Consider the following 21,760-nt stretch of genomic DNA (forward strand, 5'->3'; position numbering starts at 1 on the left):
AAGGAATCTAATTCATAGGATAGTCTCATTTTCTTCAATGGACCAAGATAAGATTTCTTCTCTTTCAACTTATGGTTTTGAAAGTAGCTCAATAAAGAATTAAACCCTGTAGTATGTCAGGACAAAGGATAACTAGGAAATTCAGTGGCACACAAGTTTCTATAACATTAATTCCCTTTCTGAAGCTGTTCCATTGGGACATTGTCAACTCTATTGTTCAGGGCCCCAGGAAGTATCTGGGTCTACGTTTTCTTTAGGACAATAAAGAAAACCAAGATTCTTAAATATAATTATCACAAAAGATTTGCTAGGATATTAAAAATTATCATGCTTTAAATTTAGAAGGGACTTCATATTCCTGTTTTGTATGCTTTATATAAGTGTCAATTACAATGGACCCAGGTCATAGCCATCCATTAAGGGAGCATGATATTGAACTAAATGGGCTGAACACAAACCACTCAATTTCTGGATGTCTTCCAGGTCACACCTAAGCCATCACTTCACAAACTTAGAATATTTGTGATTCTGAAAAGTTATTCAATTTTCCTTATTTTCCATCTTTAAAATAGGCTAATGATAATAGTTAAAACATAATTTCCATGGAATATATATTCACAAAGACCTAGAAAACTTTTAAGTTATATTTTCACATTTTAGTATTAAAACAATTGTTTAGTCTATCCTTCAAATTTTATAGTACAATTATGCAAATATTTGGCACTTACCTCATACTTATGAACTCAGACACAGGCCTGTCTTGAGACCAAATAATTGTCAAATATTTGGCACAGATAGACCACCCAATGCCATCAATAGTTTTAGTGTTCCTGCAAGTGGCCAATCCTCATGGTTTCTTCTGTGGCTTATTGTCATTCACTTCCACGGTGACAAAAATCATAATTAGGGCTTTCCTGTCATTGTAATTGTTTATTTAAAACCATAAAATTCAAATTTCCTATTTTATCTGTAATTTTTTCTAGCTTACCATTACCACCATTATTTGTGTGTGTGTGTGTGTGTGTGTGTGTGTGTGTGTGTGTGTGTGTGTTACATGCATGCATTCATAAGCCCGACTATAACCTTGGGTGTGGTCTTCAAAGACACAATCTATTTGCCTCATTTGAGACAAGGTCTCTCATGGGCCTGCAGCTCACTAATTGGATGAGGTTGGTTGGCCTAGGCATCCTTGCTTCTCTTTCTCCATGGCACTGGGATTTACAATTATGGATCATCACATCTGGCCTCTGAGGGCCAAACTCAGGCCCTTATGCTTGTGAGGCTGCATTTTACTGACTGAGTCATCTCCCCTATATCCCAATGAAAATTTATTGACCCTTCTGCCTTCATGAAATGATTTTTTAAATTAATTTTTCTTACTGTGGTAATTATATGGCATTGCTATTTCCATAGCATTTTTGCAAATGACTTCAATTTCCTTGATTTGCTCTATTAGTGTCACAACTCTGTGACACTAAGTCAGAGAGATCTGAGTGAAAATAGCTGATTGTTTTCCCCATACCTACCTCTGAGCAGCCAATGCTGGTACAGTAATTCTCACCAGGGACAGGCTTATTTCTATATAAAGTTTGATTCAGTAGTCTCACCAAAGAAGCTCTTAACATTTTGGGGTAATTATATAATTCTTTCTTGGTCTATCCACTTTTCTTTTGTCAATAACAACTATTCTAAATACTCCTTTCTTGCCTCAATTATATGAATATAATTTCTATGAGTATACTCCATATGAGCTTAACTCCCTTTTATAATAGAAATAAATAACTAGTAGGAAGCGGTCATATCTGCCAATATCAAGTATATAGGTATTTTGATATCTACATCCACAAATTGCCTTCATTTTGCTTAATTTTCAATAGAAAGACTAAGGATACTTAGTGCTTAAGCAAATATCTCCATCCCAGCTTTGCATTTTTTTCCTTGAAAAGCCTTATTATTACTTTTCTTGTGTAGTCCATTTCCCATTACAAATAACGAGGAACACTTCTCTTTGCCTTTACTTTATACCAGAAAGTTTCTTAAGTAATTTTTATATATGAACCCACTGGATACAGATACCCTTTAGACTATTGCTGCTACTTCCATCTTATGGATAAATGTTGAAATTAATGGTTGTTGATTGCTTTATCCAAGCTCACACAGCTGCTGGTTGTGGTTCAAGGATGTGATACTTGGCATTTTGCCTCCAGACTTTATTCTTTGCTACCAGTATATGTTTAGTTCTAGTATTCAAAAATAACCCTTTTGTATCATTGATATTTTCCCCCAACATAATATTTTTATTAATTATTTGGGAATTTCATATAATACACCCAGATCACTCTCACTTCCTATTTACATTTTAGTATCCACCAGTTTTGCCCATTTCTTTAATCCATGTCATTGGAAAACTTCCTCCTCCTCACTTCTCTTTTACTCCATTTTTTATTTCCATTATGATCTTTCTTCTATTTCTTGTTCTTCCTCCTCCTACTTTATATTTGTTGTGCCTAGATTGTGACCCCCAGAGAGACCACCAAAGTTGAGCATGCCGGAATGCAAAAGCAAGGTTTAATTCTGGATACCCAAAAGCAATACAAGCCTAGGCCGGGACTTCATCCAATACATTCAACACAGTGGAGGCTGGAGGAAGTGCCCACCTATCTGCAAGCTCAGCTTTTAAAGGGAAAAATCACAAGGTTACATCATTTAGGGGTGCTAGTACGGGTATAATTCTGATTGCCTCGCTTCTAGGGACTTCTAGAAATTACTTCTAAGGGAGTGGTTGCCCGCCACCATTTCTCATTGGCTGCCCTCAGGTGGGGGCATTTCTGTGGTCAGTTACCCTGGAAACCAGGGAGAGGACATTCCATAGTCCAGCAGGCATTACCTGGTGACTATCTTGTGACTATGAACTTCTACACTTCCTTGTTTCTGGAATCCAAACTGACTGGTTTCAGTAACTAATGGCCTATTCCCAAAAGGAGAAATCTTAGTCCTTAGTTTTAGGGTGAAAGCATTTTGGTCTTATTTCTAAGATGGCTCATTTTGGTCTCACAATATTTACAGTCTCTATTTTCTCTTCCCTGCCATCTCACTGAACCCACCTCAGTTTAGTTCTGGCTTTATTATTTAAATCAAACAGCCCTTATTTAGCACACATACTGTTTTTTGATTATTCTGCCAAGTGAATATTGCCCAATTTTCATCTCAACCTCTCCACAGCAAAGTGTTATAGGGTTATCTAAGTTATGTAATTGAACCCTCACATTAAGTTATCTGGCCCACCTATTTGTCACTCGGGTTTGCTTTTGATCACCAACTCTTTTGACTATCCTGGATTCCTATTAAAGATTTCCTATCTACTTACATCTTCCTTTTTATGGTCTGACCTACTATTAAAAACATAAAATGGGAAATACAATTCATCTTGTCTTCTCTCTACTACCATAGATATATTTAGTATCTATGGTATAAAGTTTGAAGTTTATGATTGTTGATTGCTTTGTCCAAGTTCTTACAGCTGCTAGTTGGGGATCAAAGATTTGATACCTGGCATTTATACTACCAATATACTCTGTAGTCTCCACAAGTTAAGCAAACGTGGCTGTGGCTGGATAGATAGGCAAGGTTTTCAAGTATTCTGGATGCCCACAGCTGTTACTAGTTGCAGGATTGCAGCAAGAATTCAACAGAATATCATAAAGCTATACCTGGAAAAATCAAGGCATTCTTCCAGAGGATTAAGCCAAATCTCAAGAAATATTTGGTGTTATTTGGCTTTTAATATATCAGCTGTTTCCTGCTATGTATTTCATGTGTGATCATAACTTCCTCAAGAAGTTTTAGCAATGTATTTTACCTGAAATTCTTCTCAATTCCTAGGTCTAGGAAACAGGTGAACTAGGTGCATAGCTTTGTTTCTTGTGCAAATGAAGCACAGACCCTCCTTTCTCTCACAGCCCAAATGCCATTCTAGAGCAATTGACTCAGAACAAAAGGTTTTTTTGCATACCAGATGCAGTATAGCTATAAGGCAGGTTTCCCAGCTCCAAGCAGAGTCAACCTGCCCTGTCAGTATATGGTGACATAGGATGTTGTGCCCAGATCGTGACCCCCAGAGAGACCACCAAAGATAAGCATGCTGGAATGCAAAAGCAAGGTTTAATTCTGGATATACAAGCCTAGGCAGGGACTTTGTCCAATACATCCAATGCAGTGGAGGGTGGAGGAAGTGACCACCTGTTTGCAAGCTCAGTTTTTAAAGGGAAAAATCACAAGGTTACATCATTTAGGGGTGCTAGTACAGGTACAATTCTGATTGGCTCGCTTCTAGGGACTTCTAGAAATTACTTCTAAGGGAGTGGTTGCCTGCCACCATTTCTCATTGGCTGCCCTCAGGTGGGGCATTTCTGTGGTCAGTTACCCTGGAAACCAGGGAGAGGACATTCCATAGTCTGGCAGGCATTACCTGGTGACTATCTTGAGACTCTGTACTTTTACACTTCCTGGTTTCTAGAATCTGGACTGACTTGTTTCAGTAACTATTGGCCTATTCCTAGAAGGAGAAATCTTAGTCCTTAGTTTTAGGGTGAAAGCATTTTGGTCTTATTTCTAAGATGGCTCATTTTGGTCTCACAAGGAAAATAGAGGCAGTTTTATTTTAATGACTTATGGACTCTTTTACCTAACCACCTGTAAGATTTCACCTAACTACTTATAAGAATATATTTTGAGCACATAAATTTCCTTTCTGACTTATTCCAGGCCTTATGCAACCCCATCTCTTCTATTCACTCCCTTTTTGGGTTGCAAATGAAGCTGGCTATCATGTCTCTTGTAGGAAACTTTGCATTGTATTGTAAGGCTCAGGCTGCTAGTAAGGGAGAGACTGGTTCTGGGAAAGGAATGGGAAGGAACCAAGATGGAGAAGAATGAGGATGAAGATGAGGACGGAGACAGAAAAGTTAGAGTTATGAGAGGATAGGAGGAGAAGGGACAGAAAGGAGCTAAGTATAAGTATGAAATTTAAGTTATGTAGATAGACTTTGATCTCAGAAGAATAAAGTGGATCGACGTAAGAGCTCAGTGTACTTAAATTCCTTTCCCTCAGAATATTCTTGCCCTTAGTAATATCTCTTCTGGGCCCATATGAAGGAAACTGTGAGACCAAAATGAGCCATTTTAGAAATAAGACCAAAATGCTTTTACCCTAAAACTAAGGCCTAAGATGTCTCCTTTTAGGTACAGGACATGAGTTACTGGAACAGGCCATGAGTTACTGGAATAGGCCATGAATTACTGAAACCAGTCAGTCCAGATTCCAGAAACCAGGAAGTGTAAAAGTACAGAGTCACAAGGTAGTCACAAGGTAGTCACGAGGTAATGACTGCCAGACTATGGAATGTTCTCTCCCTGGTTCCCTAGCTAACTGGTTGACCAAAGAAAGTTTCAACCCTGGTTTCCTGGGTAACTGACTATAGAAATGTCCCCACCTGTGGGCAGCCAATGAGAAATGGTGGTGGACAACCACCCAATTAGAAATAAGATTAGGCCATGATTTCTAGAAAATCCCCAGAAGCGAGACAATCAGAATTGTACCTGTACTAGCACCTCTAAATGATGTAACCTTGTAGTTTTTGCCTTTAAAACCCGAGCTTGCAGAGAGACAGGCACTTCCTCCAGCCTCCACTGTGTTGGATCTGTTGGACAAAGTCCCTGCTTAGGCTTGTATTGCTTTTGTATATCCCGAATTAAACCTTGATTTTGCATTCTGGCATGCTTGTCTTCAGTAGTCTCTCTGGGGGTCATGGTCTGGGCACAACAGAAACTAAGGAGGCTGGACCTCAATAATTTCCAAAACATGACATTTGGCAGGAATACTAGTAAGGAAATGGGAGAATGGCAAAGTTATTCAATGGAAGCTTTTGACATTAGAAAGGCTTGAAATATTGCCTTAGTTTCTTGACCAGCTGATGGTTTATAATATATGTATGTGTATGTGAATATACATGTATGAATATTTGTATATATAGAATGTTAGGTACCTTCAGTTGGCATGTTTATTGACTGTATTTAAAATATTATGCCATGCCTTGTTAAGACTTCTGATTTTAGATTGGGTGACTTCCCTGACCTGATTAATAATGCCTGCTTCAATAAAGTTGAAATATCTCAAACTTTTCCATCAGAGCATATATACAAATGCATAAATATATAAATGCAAGTTCATTTTTCCATGTATGTTTTTGGTTTCAGGGTTTATAATTAGAATGGAAATACTTTTCACATATGCATAAAATGAAATATGATCATATCTACCCCGTTTCCCTCCTCCAACTCCCTTAATGTGTTCCCAAACTTCATGTCCTTTTTTTATTTAACCCACAGAGTTCACCCACTTAATATATGTATATAGGTCTAGGACAACCCATTGGAGGACTGTAATTGAAAAATTGGTGAAAGTACAATGGATGAGGTGATCTCAGTTAAAGCACTTTGAGAATGGCTGGTTTAAGCTTGTACATTCATTTCATACATTAAGACAAGGCAGAATGAGATGAGACATTTCTGCTTTTCATGTATTTCTCTACATGCTTTCAGGGAGCATTTTACCCAGTCAGTTTTTATTTTTGGAAAGCAGAGTGAAATAGGAAAGAAAACTACATGCATTAAACTTGAGGAGCATTTCAGAATACACTGAATGTTAATTTTTTTGTGCCAGGAGCAGTTCTGTATTCAGTAATTTGTCATGTTTTCGTTTGGATGTACTTTTTTTTTTCCTTCCCCAGGACTTACACTCTCTGAGGCATAGTGCCTTGCACACAGTAAAAAATCATCCAAATTTGTTGAGTATGCCTTAAAGAGAATTTGTTTCACCAGTTATGTTTATTGCATGGTAACTCCAGTTGCTCCATTTTTACTATCTATTTAATAAGGCATGCTTCAAAACCACCAAATCACCCCCTAGCCAGACTCAACTCCTGGCCAGTATAACAGACTCAGTATTACTGTGAAGAATTGATATTTCTGGATTAAACTGCTCAGTGATTCTGTTATCATGGGGATTACAGACATCGAAGGATCTGTGAGGTTAGACTGGAGAGTAAGGGTAGCATACCTAGAATTGAAACTGATGAAGAGCAGAAGCAAACACCACAACATACTCAGGAGGGATTCTTGAGGGTAGGGCTACAAAAGGAAGATGTATAAAGAGTTTTTCTTTCAAGAAGATTCAGAGCTTAGGAGGCCTTAAAACTTAAAATGCCCTTTTAAAAGACTCTTTGATTTTCTTAAAAAATTAACATGATCTCATTTCTTTTTGTATCTTAAAAGGCAGAATGGCAGAGCTGTCAGAAGCCCCATCAGATGATGAGCCTCACATAGTGTGCAAAAGCCTGGCAAACAGTCACAGACATGGGGAGGTAGAAGCCACAGCCACAGCCAGAATGGCCAATTCACTCTCCAGAGAGACCACAGGAGATGCAGGAAAGGGCTGAAGGGTCATTTCTTAGGACATCAGAAGATCCGATCCATCTCATTGGGAGAGGCAATGAGTTACATGGTCCCAAAGAATATTGTTCATTGGTGAGATGCACATTTCAGTTTTAGTAGTATAGGTAGGCAGACTTCTTTTCTTCCATGGGCTCACAGGCTAGAGCAGCATCATTGCAAATGGAGTACAAGCTGGCCTAAAGTAATCCATCAGTTCTAGAGGCTGCTTTGCAGCTTCTTAGGTCAAGGAAAGATTTGTGTAACTACAGGGTTGGCAGGTTAGATGATGGGCATCTGAATAGTGGGGTTGCAAAGTTGTGTAGCAGATCACACATTTGCTACTCCACAGCTCAGTTTGTCAAAGGTGCTGTTCCAGCTGACAGAGCAGCACCAGCTGCCGAATTTGATGCTATGGAGGAAACACAGTGCTCAGGTACTAAATTGCACTTTCTATTAACTGGTGATATATTAATCTTTTTCCACCACTGAGGCACAATAGCAGTGAATGTTAATGCAGCCTTCTATAGGTGCCCATTTGCAGTTTACACTTCTTCAACATATATGGGCTTGTTATCCAGAAACTGTCTCCTTATGAGTTGCTGCAGTTTTGTAAAATAACATTTCTTTTGTAGTGTATTTAGTTACAAGAACTTAAGGAGATTGAAGATTCAAAATTCTTAAGGGTAGTAGATGTCTCTGCTTCCAAGTTTTAATATAGTGCATCTTATAAAGGTTATTGTGGATATGACATCTTTCTAAACATTTTCAGGAAATAACTGAACAAACAAACAAACAACAGCTATATCTCCTTTAAGGACATGAAATTAAGACTGACACAGATTACAGTTGTGAGAAAAGCAAGAGGTTACAGAGAATCTCTGAGCCTCAATTAAATAATCTGTCAAATACTGATTCTATTTTTCAGAGATGCTGTGAGGAAAACACACACATATATACATATACATATACATATACATATAAAATACTTGCCAATGTGTAATTTATAGGATGCAGGTTAACAAGTACATATTCTGGGCAAAATTAGACTTTACAAATTAGGTGAGTTTCTGGAAGACTTAAGTGTCCTACTTTTAGAATGTATGAGCCTGGAGATTCTCTATCAACACAGCATGTGGTCTTGCATTGGGAGATTTGAATTTGAATGAGTTGATGCTAAAATATTAGTCGTAAGTCATGGTAGAATTTGTCTTGCCAATTATAGTGGTTTCCATTTTTTTTCCTTCCTCAATGTTAAGGTCATGTTCCCATGTTTCACTAGGTATTTTATACCATAGGTAGTAGTAGGTAGATTACAGTCATAGCTAAGAAAACAAAAATCTAGATTTCATTATAGATTTCCTGGCACATAGTAAGTGATGATTAAATAGAGGTTGTTGTAGTAGTGGAAATAACAGTTTTGCTGCAGTTACAGAACAGATGTACAGCAGGACTCATGGAAATAGTGATTGTTAAGGCAGTAGCCATTTTTTTTTCTGAATTCTTTACTTTCTGCAAACCCATTACCACTGTGCTGGTGTGAGAAGTCTTCATTTCTTATTCAGGTTTTTGTTCTCTCCTTCTACACCTCATCCTAGAGTCCTACCAACAAAACACTCCTCCAAAGCCCAAGTCCTAGCCCTCATCACTCTCCTGAACATCATTCTCAGTGGCTGTCTTGTCCTCAGATAGATCTACATCCCTAGCATTCTGCACTAAGCCTTCCTTCATAAAGTCTCTGCCTGATTTTGGAAGTAGCCTTCTGGAGTTTCCATTCTCACAAAATTCTATGTAAGGACATATATGTATTTGCATATAAGTATTTACATATATGACCAGAGCTCTCTAATCAATGTTAAGTAGCCTCTTCAATGTCTTAGACCCTATATTTTATAGAAAGAATAAGACAGAAATGTAGTTACTTCTTCAAGCTACCTCCTGTTCTTGACTCACTGAGACTCAGAGGACTCCTTGTCTCTGAGAGCTTGATGTTTTGAATTTGAAAACCCTATTGTCATTTCTGCCACCTTAGAAGGAAGTGTTAAGAAGAGGTCATTGGGAAATTACTGAGTCTAGATGAACAATTTGCTCTTAATTAAAAAGCCTGATGAGACTCTCTCTGGGAAATGAACTCATTCAAATGGGACATAATTTAAGCTCGTCCACTCAGGACATTTTCTATCTATTTTCCTTCACCCAGTACATGAAATTTTTATTTAGTCTTGTGATATAAATTGATTTTGACAAGAGCAAATTTTTTTTCCATTCAAACCATAAAATTATTATGTTGTCTGAGTTAACATTGTGTTTTCCCTGCAGAAAAATAATGAGTATCACTCTCCCTAGAGTGGTTGTCTGGTAGCAAAGGAGACTGTAGCAAAATTATTCTTGCTGTGGTTTCAGGATGGCAAGGAAACATTCTATTTCTGAATACATAGGACTCCAACTCAGAAAGCCATAGAGCTCAAGCTTTGCTCTGTCATTTAACAACTGAGTAACCTTGGGCAAATGCCTGGAACATGGTTTCCTCATCTGTTAAAAAAAACCCCTGTCTTATATTGGTAGATCTCCTAAGAATCAAATGTCATGGTGGTTTTCAATAAGTAGAATGTAAACATAGTACAATATAATCATAGGCATCAGTTGTCAATCTTAACATGGTCTGTAGTTGACATACTGGAAGAAATGAATTCTTACTCTGCCAGATAATAGATCTACCAACTAATGGAGATATCAACTAGGGAGATTGCAATTAGAATGGAAAGTTAAGACCAACTTCTCTCTGTAGTCCTCAGCATAAAATGAGCACATAGACCAGGAAGGTGAAGTGAAGTGAACAGAATCATAGATAGTGAGGGTGCAGCAGGATAAGATCCTTCATCTTCTATTTAGTGTTCTTTCTGTAATTATTCTCTTCTAACCGTATTGAATAATTAGTACCTTAGCTTCATACAAAGGGTTATAAAAGGAGAAGCAGGAAGACATTAAAAGGTGTGTCTACCTGCCCTTGGAAGTTCACTCTCCCTTGTCAGAGGTGATGCAAAGAGCCCCTTGACTGAACTGAAATGGAATATTAATTTCTGAGACACAGGCTATCTTCATGCTCTAGACTTTCTTCCAGGCACTGTTGCTGATTAAATGAACAGCCTAATAAATAAATGTCATTTTGGAACATTGTTCCTCAAATAATATTCCAGGGAACACTTTTTCCAAGCAATCTACTCAAGTGATACAGATGCTTGCTGGATGGCTGCCACTTTTGAAGAGTCACAATGCATGCCGGTATCTCAAGAGCTCCAAAACAATGATACATAAAAGAAACTAACCTGGTTGTGGTGACAGGGGGTACTCTTTTATAGCATTAGTGGAAGTTTAAACAAGTACAGTGACTTTGGAAACCAGTCTGGAGGGTCCTAAATAAATTAAAAATAAAATTACCCCGTGACTCAGCTACACAACTCCTGTGCCTAGACACAAATGAATCTATATCCTATTATAGGGAAACTTGCACATTCGTGTTTACTACAGCCTTACTCACAGTAGCTAAGGAAGCAGCCTGGATGTTCATAAACTGAAGAACATGGAAGCAAAATGTGGTACATACACACAGTGGAATTTTAGTCATCAGTAAAGGAAAATGAAACTGTGAAATTCGCAGATAAGTGGATAAAACCATGAAAAAAGAAACTAAATGAGATAAACCAGCCCTATAGAGACAGACTTTGAATGTTTTCTCTCATATGCAGATTCTATCTTTGACTCCTTGGAATTTTATGTTCAACCTGGAGTCTATGGAAGTTGTAAAACTGAAGGATGTTATCAGGGTAAGGAGGAGTCTGAATGAAGAGGGCTTAGTAGACCACAGATTAAAATGAAAGTATTAAGGGGATATATAGGAGATAAACAGGGCAAAAAGAGAGAACAGACTCCTCCAAGTTTTCCTATGGCTTCCACACACACACACAGAAAGAAAAAAACAGTTTGAGGGGAAGGACCCAGCACAGCTAGGCAATTCTGTTCCTAGAAGCACCAAGATACCAAGTAAAAATCCTAGTGCCAGATGTGGGATAACTCCATAGGAGTTACTCCTTTCACCAAAGCTATACCTCACATAACCTCCCCAAATAGTACTACCAACTGGAGACCGTATTTTCAGATATCTGAGCTTTTGGAGGACATTTTTTTACTTAAACCACCACACAAAGAAGTTAGTCTTCTCAGCCATTCAGATCAGTTGAATCAACCCTTATGAGGTGGGAGATAACACAGCCAGAGTACCCTTGCATCTGACAAGGTACATGCCTTGATTAAAAAGACTTTATTGCTAAAAAAAAATGATACTCATAATCGGAGCCTTTACAATATAGTGCCTGCTGATGGAGGGTCTTGCCACGTGGTTGTTGGTGGCTGATTGGCTGATTGGAGTGTTGATGCTAATAGGCTGGGTAGCTGTATCACTTTTTTAGATAATATAGCAGCAGCATTTGCTGCATTGATGGACAGATTCTCTTAGGAAAGTGTTCTCTGTAGCATGAGATGATGATAGCATTTACCATAGTGGAACTCTTCTGTAAAATTGTAGTCAATTCTCTCAAACTCTGTCGCTATTTTATTGAAAGCCTATGCAATAATCTGTCCTTTGTTGTCATTTCAACACTTTCACTCTCCATGTCCACCAGGTGTAGATTCTATCTAAAGAGCCACTTTCTTTGCCCCTTTATAAGAAGCAGCTCCTCAAATGTTAAAATTTTATGAGATTGTAGCAATTGAGCTATACCTTCAGATCCCATTTCCAATTCTAGCCTTTTTGTTTGTTTGTTTTGTTGTTTTTAAACCACATTCACAGTTACCTTCTTTGTAATCCTCAAATACGTCCATGAAGGCTGGAATCAATTCTTTTATTTTTTTTCTATAGAAAAAAATTTATTTTTAAAATTGTGTGTATGTATATTTGTGTGTGGGTTGTACACATGAGTATAGTGTCTACAGAGACCAGAAGAGTGCTTTGGATCCCAGGAGCTAGAGTTACAGGGGTTTATGATCATCCTATCCTGGCATGGTACATGGGTGATTCAAACCAAACTCAGGTCCTTTGAATAGACAGTATATGCTCTTAACCAATGAGTTGTTTCAGTCTTCCAAATATCCCTTAATGTTTTTGTTGTGACCTCCTTCAGCAAAGCACAAATGTTACTAATGGTGTCTCCAAATGAAAAATCATTTCCAGAAGGTTTCAAGTGATTTTACCTTGTTTAATCAGGGGAATCCCTAGCCATGGCAACTACAGCCTTATGAACTATATCCTTAAATAAGAGTTGGAGGTCATAAAAGCACTAATGTCATTGCAAGTCTCTGTGAGAGCTTTTGAATGACCAGATACATTGTTAGTAAGCAGTGATATTTTGAAAATAATTTTGGTAGTAGTTTTCAACAGTGCATTTCAAGTAGTCAGTAAACTGTGAATAAGACTTTCTTTTTAAAAATGTTTTTATTTATTCTCTGAAAATTTCATACATTATATATTAACTGTATTCTTTCCCATCCACCAACTCCTCCCAGACCCTAACTCTTTCCCCAACCCATTGAACTTCATGCTTTTTCTCTCTTAAAAAATAGAGATGGGCAAACACTAAAAGAAACTTGGAGTCTGATTGTGTTGACCAGCTGTTCCTAAACCCCTTTCTGGAGTGTGGTTGATATACCCAACACCATTTCATTGATGACAACTGATTTGCTCCTTCTTACAGCAATCAATTTCGAATAGCTTCTTTTTCTAGTGATGGGACTTGGTGCCCATTTCCTCTCCACTGTCTAAGGTTTGTCTGGCTTGAGCTTGTAGAGGGCTTGTGCATGATGTCAGAGCTCCTGAGAATTCATACGTGATCCACCCTGCTCTGTCTAGATAATATTTCCTTGAAGTCATACCTTATCGCTGGCCTTTATAATCTTTCTGGCCCCTCTTCTGCATAGATCTTTGAGTGCTGAGGGGAAGAGGGTGATAAAGACACTCCATTCAGGGCTGAGTACTGCAGTCTCCCGGTTCCTGCACTTTGTCCCATTGTGGGCCTTTTTGTTAATTGTCATCTATTGTTTGGTGTGGTTACTCTCATGAGTCATCTGTGTCTCCTGAATGACTTGCTATAGTTTTTGCACAAACACTTGCTGTTTATTCTGTACTTTTACCTGATGGAGAGGACTCTTTCCCTAAAACCATATGAGGTTTAGCCTATTTTTCTACAGCTTCCCCACATCATTTCCTACAACCTTTAGCCCTCCTGCGTAAACACTGAGTTGGGGATTGTACTTTCCGTAGAGTTTTCATTGGCGGAGAGGAATGCTGTAGTGGGCTTAATCTTCTCTCAAAATATTTCTTTCTTTCTTTTTTTTTTTTTTTTTTTTTTGGTTTTTCGAGACAGGGTTTCTCTGTGTAGCTTTGCACCTTTCCTGGAACTCACTTGGTAGCCCAGGCTGGCCTCGAACTAACAGAGATCCGCCTGGCTCTGCCTCCCGAGTGCTGGGATTAAAGGTGTGCGCCACCACCGCCCGGCTTCAAAATATTTTTTTCATATAACACTTTTTCATAGAAAAGGGATCATGCTTTTGAAAAAGCAAGAGGGGATGTTACCTGAAGGATTTAGAGGGAGAAATCAGAAGGGGGGAAATTGTATAACTATATCATAATTTCAAAACTAAAAGAAATATTTTTTAAAAAGAGGGCAGCTGTGCTTGTTTATCATGGCAGATTAACTGAAGTAGCACTTTTAATTTCCTTCAGAGAACTTTCCTTCTACATTCACAACTTGGCTCCCCATTTGGTACAAGAAGCTTAACTTTTGGCCTTATCTTTTTTAGGATTGCTGTTTCTGTGATCATAAGTGCTCATGCTTACTTACCAGGCCCAGGTCATCTGACATGGCTGAGAAGAATGAAACCAGGCTGGTTGCAGGGCCCACAGCACAACTGAGGCTGTGGCAGTTTTATTGAGTGCAATCCGACTTTTTATACATTTATCAGAAACAGAACATAATGGCAATGCCAGGATCAATACAGTTTTAATTGCCAGTATACAATGAAATTTGCAAGCTATACTGGGTATACAAGATTAATGTCTAAGACCAATTGTCTTGTCGAGCTTCTATGCTTCCTTGACTACTAAGGGAACATATAGAGAAACACAACAGCCTGAATGCTTCACTGCCTGAGGGAGTGCATTGGTCTCTCAGGAACTGGGAGGCACATTGTGCCCCTGGAGCCATGGACTTGTACCCTGAAAACCTATGAAGCATGCCTCTTAAGGCAGCTAGGCCAGGCCAACTCCATGGTTCATTGTATGCATAAAACACTATGACCACGGTAACTTGAGGAGGAAAGGGTCCATTTGGCTTACACTTCCACAGCACTGTTCATTATTGAAGGAAAGTCATGACAAGAACTCAAACAAGGGAGGAACCTGGAGGCAGGAGCTGATGCAGAGGCCATGGAGGGGTGCTGCTTACTGACTTGGGCTTCCTTATCCTGCTTTCTTACAGACCCCAGGACCACTAGCCCAGGGATGGCACAAGCTACAATGAACTAGACCCTCCCCCATCAATCACTAATAAAGAAAATGCCCTACAAGCTTGAATATAACCTTATTTTAGGGAAGCATTTTCTAGTCTTTTGTTTACTACACTAATGTAGTTTTTGATTTAAAGTGAGAAACATGTCTCTTCTTTTCAGCAGATCATACCAAGATTATTAAATGTCATAATTTCAATATTGCTTTGGTTCAGGAGAGGGATGCCCAAGGAAACAGGGAGATGGGAAACAACCTATCAATAAAATAGTCAGAACACACACACACACACACGCGCGCGCACACACACACACACACACACACACACACACACACACACACACACCTATTAACCTTGAGAACTTTTATTGGGTTTTTCATGGTGACTAAAACCACTGTGACAGTAATGTCAAGGGCAGATAGAATAATAATGAAAAACTATGAAACACTTGGAGAATTATCAAATGTAACAAAGAAATATAAAATGAGAAAACACAGCTGGAAGAATTTCAGCAACAGACTTGCTCAATGAAGGGTTGCCACAGACTTTGAATTTGTAAAAAGTGCAACAACTGAGAAAGACAATGAAGCAATACACAAGACAACAAGGTGTGCCAGTGCATGAGAGAGTGGATGTATTTGGATTGGAGATTGTTGCCTTTAGAGAGAGCTCGGGGAAGATTTAAGAAGAAAACTGAGAAGTAAACAAGGAAAATTTTGAATTATGTAATTTTTGCCTTATTATCAGAATTCTGTGAACAGCAATTCCTTGTTAGACACTCACTGATTAATGGGTGTCTTAATTTATGTGAAGTGTCAATATTGTAGATAAAATATATATTTATGTATTCTTGCTCCTTCACTGCACTGAGACTCTACATTGAATGAACTTTGGAATTCAAATCATGGAACTTAGTCAGGTACGGTGGTACAAGTCTTTAAGCCTAGCACTTAGGAGGCTGAGGCTGGTGTATATTTGTGAGCTCTGAGTCAGCCTGTTCTACATTGTGAGTTCCTGGTCAGTCAAGGCTGCATGATGGAAGCCTGTCTCAAAATAAACGGAAAGAAATTGAAGATTTCAACTGGAATGGTGACACGTGTATATAATCCTACCACTTGAGATCCTGAGGCAAGGGGATACTGAATTTGAGGTCAGAGTGAGCTACATAGCAAGTTTGGGGTTAGCCTAGGCTAACATACATGACTCTATCTCAATATAAATAAACATTTAAAAAATCCAAACACCCTCTCCCAATTAAATTCTAGGTTTATTACTTACAAATACTGATTTTTGGAAAGCAGAGATTTCAGAACCTTTTCTTTATACTGTGCAGTTTAAAAAGCTGGAGTCATTTAGATAGGGATATCCGATTAGAACCAGCAATAAACGATTTAGTATTTAAATGGGATGTAGGCTAATCATTGTAGGAAATCTGTTTCTACAGATCAACTAACCTAAACTTAAGCAGATGCCAAGGAATTGACCACAGACATGTCAGGCTTGGACCCATCTAGAAATCTCACAGAAATATTCCCTTTTAGCCATATATGCTTGCTTTAATACATACTTATTTAGAAATGGGAATAGTTTCAAATATGTATTATAAAACCTGCAAGGATTTAGTTCAGTGAATCAATTCAGAATTATTTTTGTTCAGTGGACCAAGTCTTCTATACACAAATCAGTGGTGGTAGGTAAGTAGAATAGCTTAAAAATTATTATAAGACAATGAAGACTGGGCTGCCTTACAAAAATGTAGGCACCTTATAGCTTAACCAAATTCAAGAAACTCTTTTACTAAACCTAAGAGGGATACTGGGAGGATTAACTAAGACAGGAACATCACATCTGGAAGAGAATGAGCACGTGAACATGGTTTCTTGGAGGCTGGTGGACAAGATAGATATATCCTCATATGCGTGAGGCTCCTCTCTCTCCAGTGTGTAGTCATCAGCCCAGGGTACAAAACCAGTGAGGGCAGTGTCCATGAAAAACAAGAAAGCAATTCACAAGACTTGAGACCTGCTTCCCAGACTCGGGACCACTGATCATCCCAGAAGATGAAGGTCAGATGAAAACCGCTAGTGGTAGCTAGTCACCGCCTCACTACTAAACTCTAAACTGACTCAAAAGACTTCTCCATTTAAAAGCTACATTTAGAAAAAGAACTTTGCCAGTGACTTTTATGAGTACATTTTCTTCTATTAGGCCAAGAACCTGTGCCTAGATAGGTCACAGGCCCTAGGGAAGAACCTACTATTATCATTCTGCTAAATGGACACAACATTAAACCAACTCTTAATTTAATGTTGCTATTATTAACAATGCATTTCTCAACCCTGGTCTGAGAAACTTCTTGCCGTTTATGGTGGTTAACACAGAGAACCACAATTTGTTAAGGAACTGAGAATGAGAGGCTGGTAACTCAGCTCTAAATGGGACTTCTGTATTCCACATCATCCTTCAAAGGCTCTGGGAGCATTGTAGAAGAGAGGACAAAAAGAGTGTGATAAATAGAGGTGGTAGATTATAAGGAAAGTGTCCTCCAGACACAACAGGGCAGCTGCGCATACAAATTCACACAGGTTTGGGCAGCATGCCAAAGCCCTATGTAAGATCAAGCCAGATCAGTCTCAGCATGGAGAGGGGTGGTGGCCATGAAACCCCATCCCTAGCTGAGGAGCTGTTGGCAAGAGAGAGAGAGAGAGAGAGAGAGAGAGAGAGAGAGAGAGAGAGAGAGAGAGAGAGAGAGAGAGAGAGTTGTCTTTAAGAGTATAGCAAGTTTACCACATGCCAGTGGGAAAGCGCACACCTTGTTTTAATTTCTTTTTGCTACAATTCAACAAAGTCATCATTATCAACAAAACATGTCAGAAATACGTTTTGGTAATTTTTAATTCAGATCCATAATGTTATTAAAATGTATTGTTTTTATTTTACCTAGTATTTTAGGAACCTATAAGCTTTCTTGAAAATGACAAAGTCCTTGAGATTTTAGTTTTCTCACTGTAGCCACTAGCCGGTTTAAACAAACACACACACACACACACACACACACACACACACACACACACACACACACGCACACACACACACACACACACACACACAAAACAAAACAACAAAAAACAACAAAAAAAAAACCACATTCATAAACTTCAGTTGGATTTGGCTTAACAAGTTACTGGCAAAATTTTGTTCTCAAGGCACATTTTGAAACAAAATAACAACAGTTAAAATTCTTGATTTGCAACTAAAAATAAAATTTCATGGTGTATATTCATTTATTAGGATGGCATTGCATAGGGTATCTTCATACAAGTACAGAGTACATGTTGAACATATCCTTCCATACCCTCCTGCCTGCCTTTTCTTCCCCTCTCATGGTTGTCTATTTTGTTTCCACAGATATGTTCATTTGCACTTTCATGCCATGTATGCAGACTTGATTTTATGTTTTTATATAAAATTTAGGACCCACAAATGAGAGCAATCAAATTGTACTTGTCTTTCTGAGACTAGATTAATTCACTTAACATGATTATTTTCTGTTTTCAATTAACATTTTCAAAACCATTTGTGTGTGTATGTGTGTGTGTGTGTGTGTGTGTGTGTTTGTAACAAATGATAACTTAGAGCCTTCCTTAATCTACTTTCATTTCTAAACTGTTGGCATTTGTTTTATAATCTCAATCTTGCTGACAGTTCGCTTTCTAATAAGCAAGCTGAAATTTTGTGGTACTGTGAATAATGCTATGGCTCAACCCCTATCAAAGTCTAGGGATCAATGCTAAACATCTCCATAACAAAAGATTATAGAAAAAATTATATATAACATATATATGATAATGAGATCTGGTAAGCTAATTTGTATTTTCAAAAGCTAGAGGAGAAATTTATATTAAATATGTAATGCAATATTTAATCCTCAGCATTATTTGTGTTGCTGAGTTATGAATATGAGTATATCTAGTCTTTTTTTTTCTGAAGAGAGGGGACTAGAGTGGAATTCTCTGTTTTCAGACAATTGGTGCTGGGCTCAGGTGCTCCTGGATTTGTCAGGTATGTTGAGAATAAACAAGGAAAAGTAAAAGGAAATGATATATTTTTAATCCTATAATTTTTTCTTGTGATTTGCTATAACTGCTGTTCGGTGAAAAAAACCACAAAGTATACATGACTAGAAGTTATTTAGACAAATTAAAAATTAAATACCAATTAAAACTTCCTCATTTGATATTATTTTCTTGGGTGATTTTTTTCATCACTACAGGAAGTTTCATTGGGTAGCAGTGCCCATAGGGCGGGACCTATGCTCAGGGTCAAAACATGAGGCTTCTAAACCGACACACTGGCTTTTTAACTCTCATTTTGAAACAATGTAAAAATAAACTGGGCAATTTGAAATAGCATAAATGCAGGCACTTCTTTCCTTTAATGAATCTGTCTTTGTCAGAAAGAAGCTTCAACTGTCAGTGAGCATGTGGAACAATTTGACATGCACCTCTGGTCTGATTTTAGCCAGTAAATACCATTTTCTATTGAAAATAATCATAGCTCTTCAGAGGTGAATTAATTTCACACCTTAAGACACAATACACCAGGTGAATGTGAATCACCTTGTTTTTGGAAAAACAAAACAAAAAGAAAAAAAACAATCTGCCTGAAGAGATGACTCCTCTTGGCCAAGTAATACTACTTTCAAGAATCAGAGACAAAGACTATGTAAATAAAATTAAATGGAATATTTTAAATAATCTATATGTTAATGGTTAGACAAAAGAAGGGATACTAATATGGGAGGAGATGAGAAGTTTGCAGAGTACTGATTAGAATATAATCATGTGGAAAATAATGAGGTAGACACTCTCTTCAATAAAGCTGGTCATTTTAGAACAATGTCTACCAACCCTAATAGAATGCTGAATGTAAGCTAAAGACTAAAGGAAGACTCTAGAAGGGCACTCTAAGTTGTAAGAAGGATGTTAATATTACTTAGCATAAATAGGATGACTTGTTAGTTGATACAAGAGTTAAAAATTATATAGATTTGAGTTCAACCTAGTGGAGGAAGGAACCAGACATGGATACTTGCTAGCAAAACACGGGACTCTGGGAACAAGGGGACTAATTATCCTTCCTTAATTAAATTCTATAAAACCAGAGATGCCCATGGACACTCTAGAAGACAGCAAGCAGAGCTGAGTCAGTCCACTGAGTGAAGTCAGGAACTAGGAGTCAACTAGGTATGCAGACTACACAGGGACTTTGTAGGAAGAACTATGCTGCAGTTCAAAGAAACCTCAGGCAGTTGGTGTGATACTTCATATTTGAGTTTTAACAAGTGAAAGGACATTTCCTGGTCTATTATTGGAGTTTCGAAGGAAGGGAGAGAGAACTTTATGAGAAAATAACTTAGTATTTGCAAAGACAAAGAAATCAAGAAATTCAGGTTGTGTACATGAATGAAATGGAAACAATTTGGAAATCAGATTGTCAGATGCCAAGTGTAGTAAGATGGCTATTTGGGGTCATGGCACTGTCTGAACACTTGAGTAAAGTAGCTGACACTTGGAAAACATGGAGTCCATCACAGAGAAGGTAAATTATTGAGATTTACATATTTGCACATGCAACCTATATTTTTAACCTTAAGGCATGAACCCCAAATTCATCATGTAGATCTTTCATTACAAATAGATGAAAGAACAATATTTATTTTAGGTTTTAAAAACCTGGAGGATATACAGAGAAGTGCATTCAGATTTTAAGAAATCAATTTAAGCTTCTCTATTGATATTGACAATTCATAATAAGATCTAGCTAAAATAAACGTGATCAATTATGTATCACAGGCTAACTCTGTGGAGCATCTCTTCCATCTTTTGATAGAATTGTCCCATACCACTCCTCAGCACTTGATACACAGTAGAAATAACTCCAATTCTTCGGGCCTCAGCATCTTCTTGCACTTATTGAACTCAAATTCTGAAATTCAACCTACTGGACTAGAATTTAAAGTACAGGCAGTTATTTCCTTCTACAAGCTGTGAGGGAAGAATGGTGTTCGCACCTTCTGTAACATCTAGTAACAACCTCTGTTCTTTGGCTCATGGTCCTTCTTACATTTTTTTAAGTATATAATTTCAACACCTATTTTGCCAACATGTATCTCTTTAATTTTTCCAGAGTCATATTTCTTCCCCTCTTCCTCCTCCTTCTCCTTTCTTTTCCTCCTTCCTCTTCTAAAGATGTTCATGATTATATTTAAGGCTGCCTCTGATTATCCAGACTAATCTTTCTATTGTAAAATCCTTAATGTTCTCATACATAAAACGTGATGTCTGGCAGCAAGATATGAATTAATTCCAGAGATTATGACCTAGATCTTCTCAGGGGACACTATTTTGTCTAACACTGATTCACCAAGTTTTAAATTGGGCGTTGGTTGACATTTAATTGCTGCTATCATATTTAACTGTCACATTACACTATACTTCTCCAACTCAATGAAGATTTTTTCTTCTCTTTTTCTGATCTTGTGACCTCAGGAACTCAGACTGAAGACCTATTCATTAGTTTCAAAACTTCTCTTAATTGTAGTCTTAAGGATACCATTTTTCCTGAAAATATGTCCCCCAGTAACTGAAAATATGCCCCCAAGAAAACTTCAAGCTAAACCAAATCAAAATAAAATGACTAAATACATGTAGACC

Source organism: Peromyscus maniculatus, chromosome 1, assembly GCF_049852395.1.
Source record: "Peromyscus maniculatus bairdii isolate BWxNUB_F1_BW_parent chromosome 1, HU_Pman_BW_mat_3.1, whole genome shotgun sequence".
NCBI classification, from domain to species: Eukaryota; Metazoa; Chordata; class Mammalia; order Rodentia; family Cricetidae; genus Peromyscus; species Peromyscus maniculatus.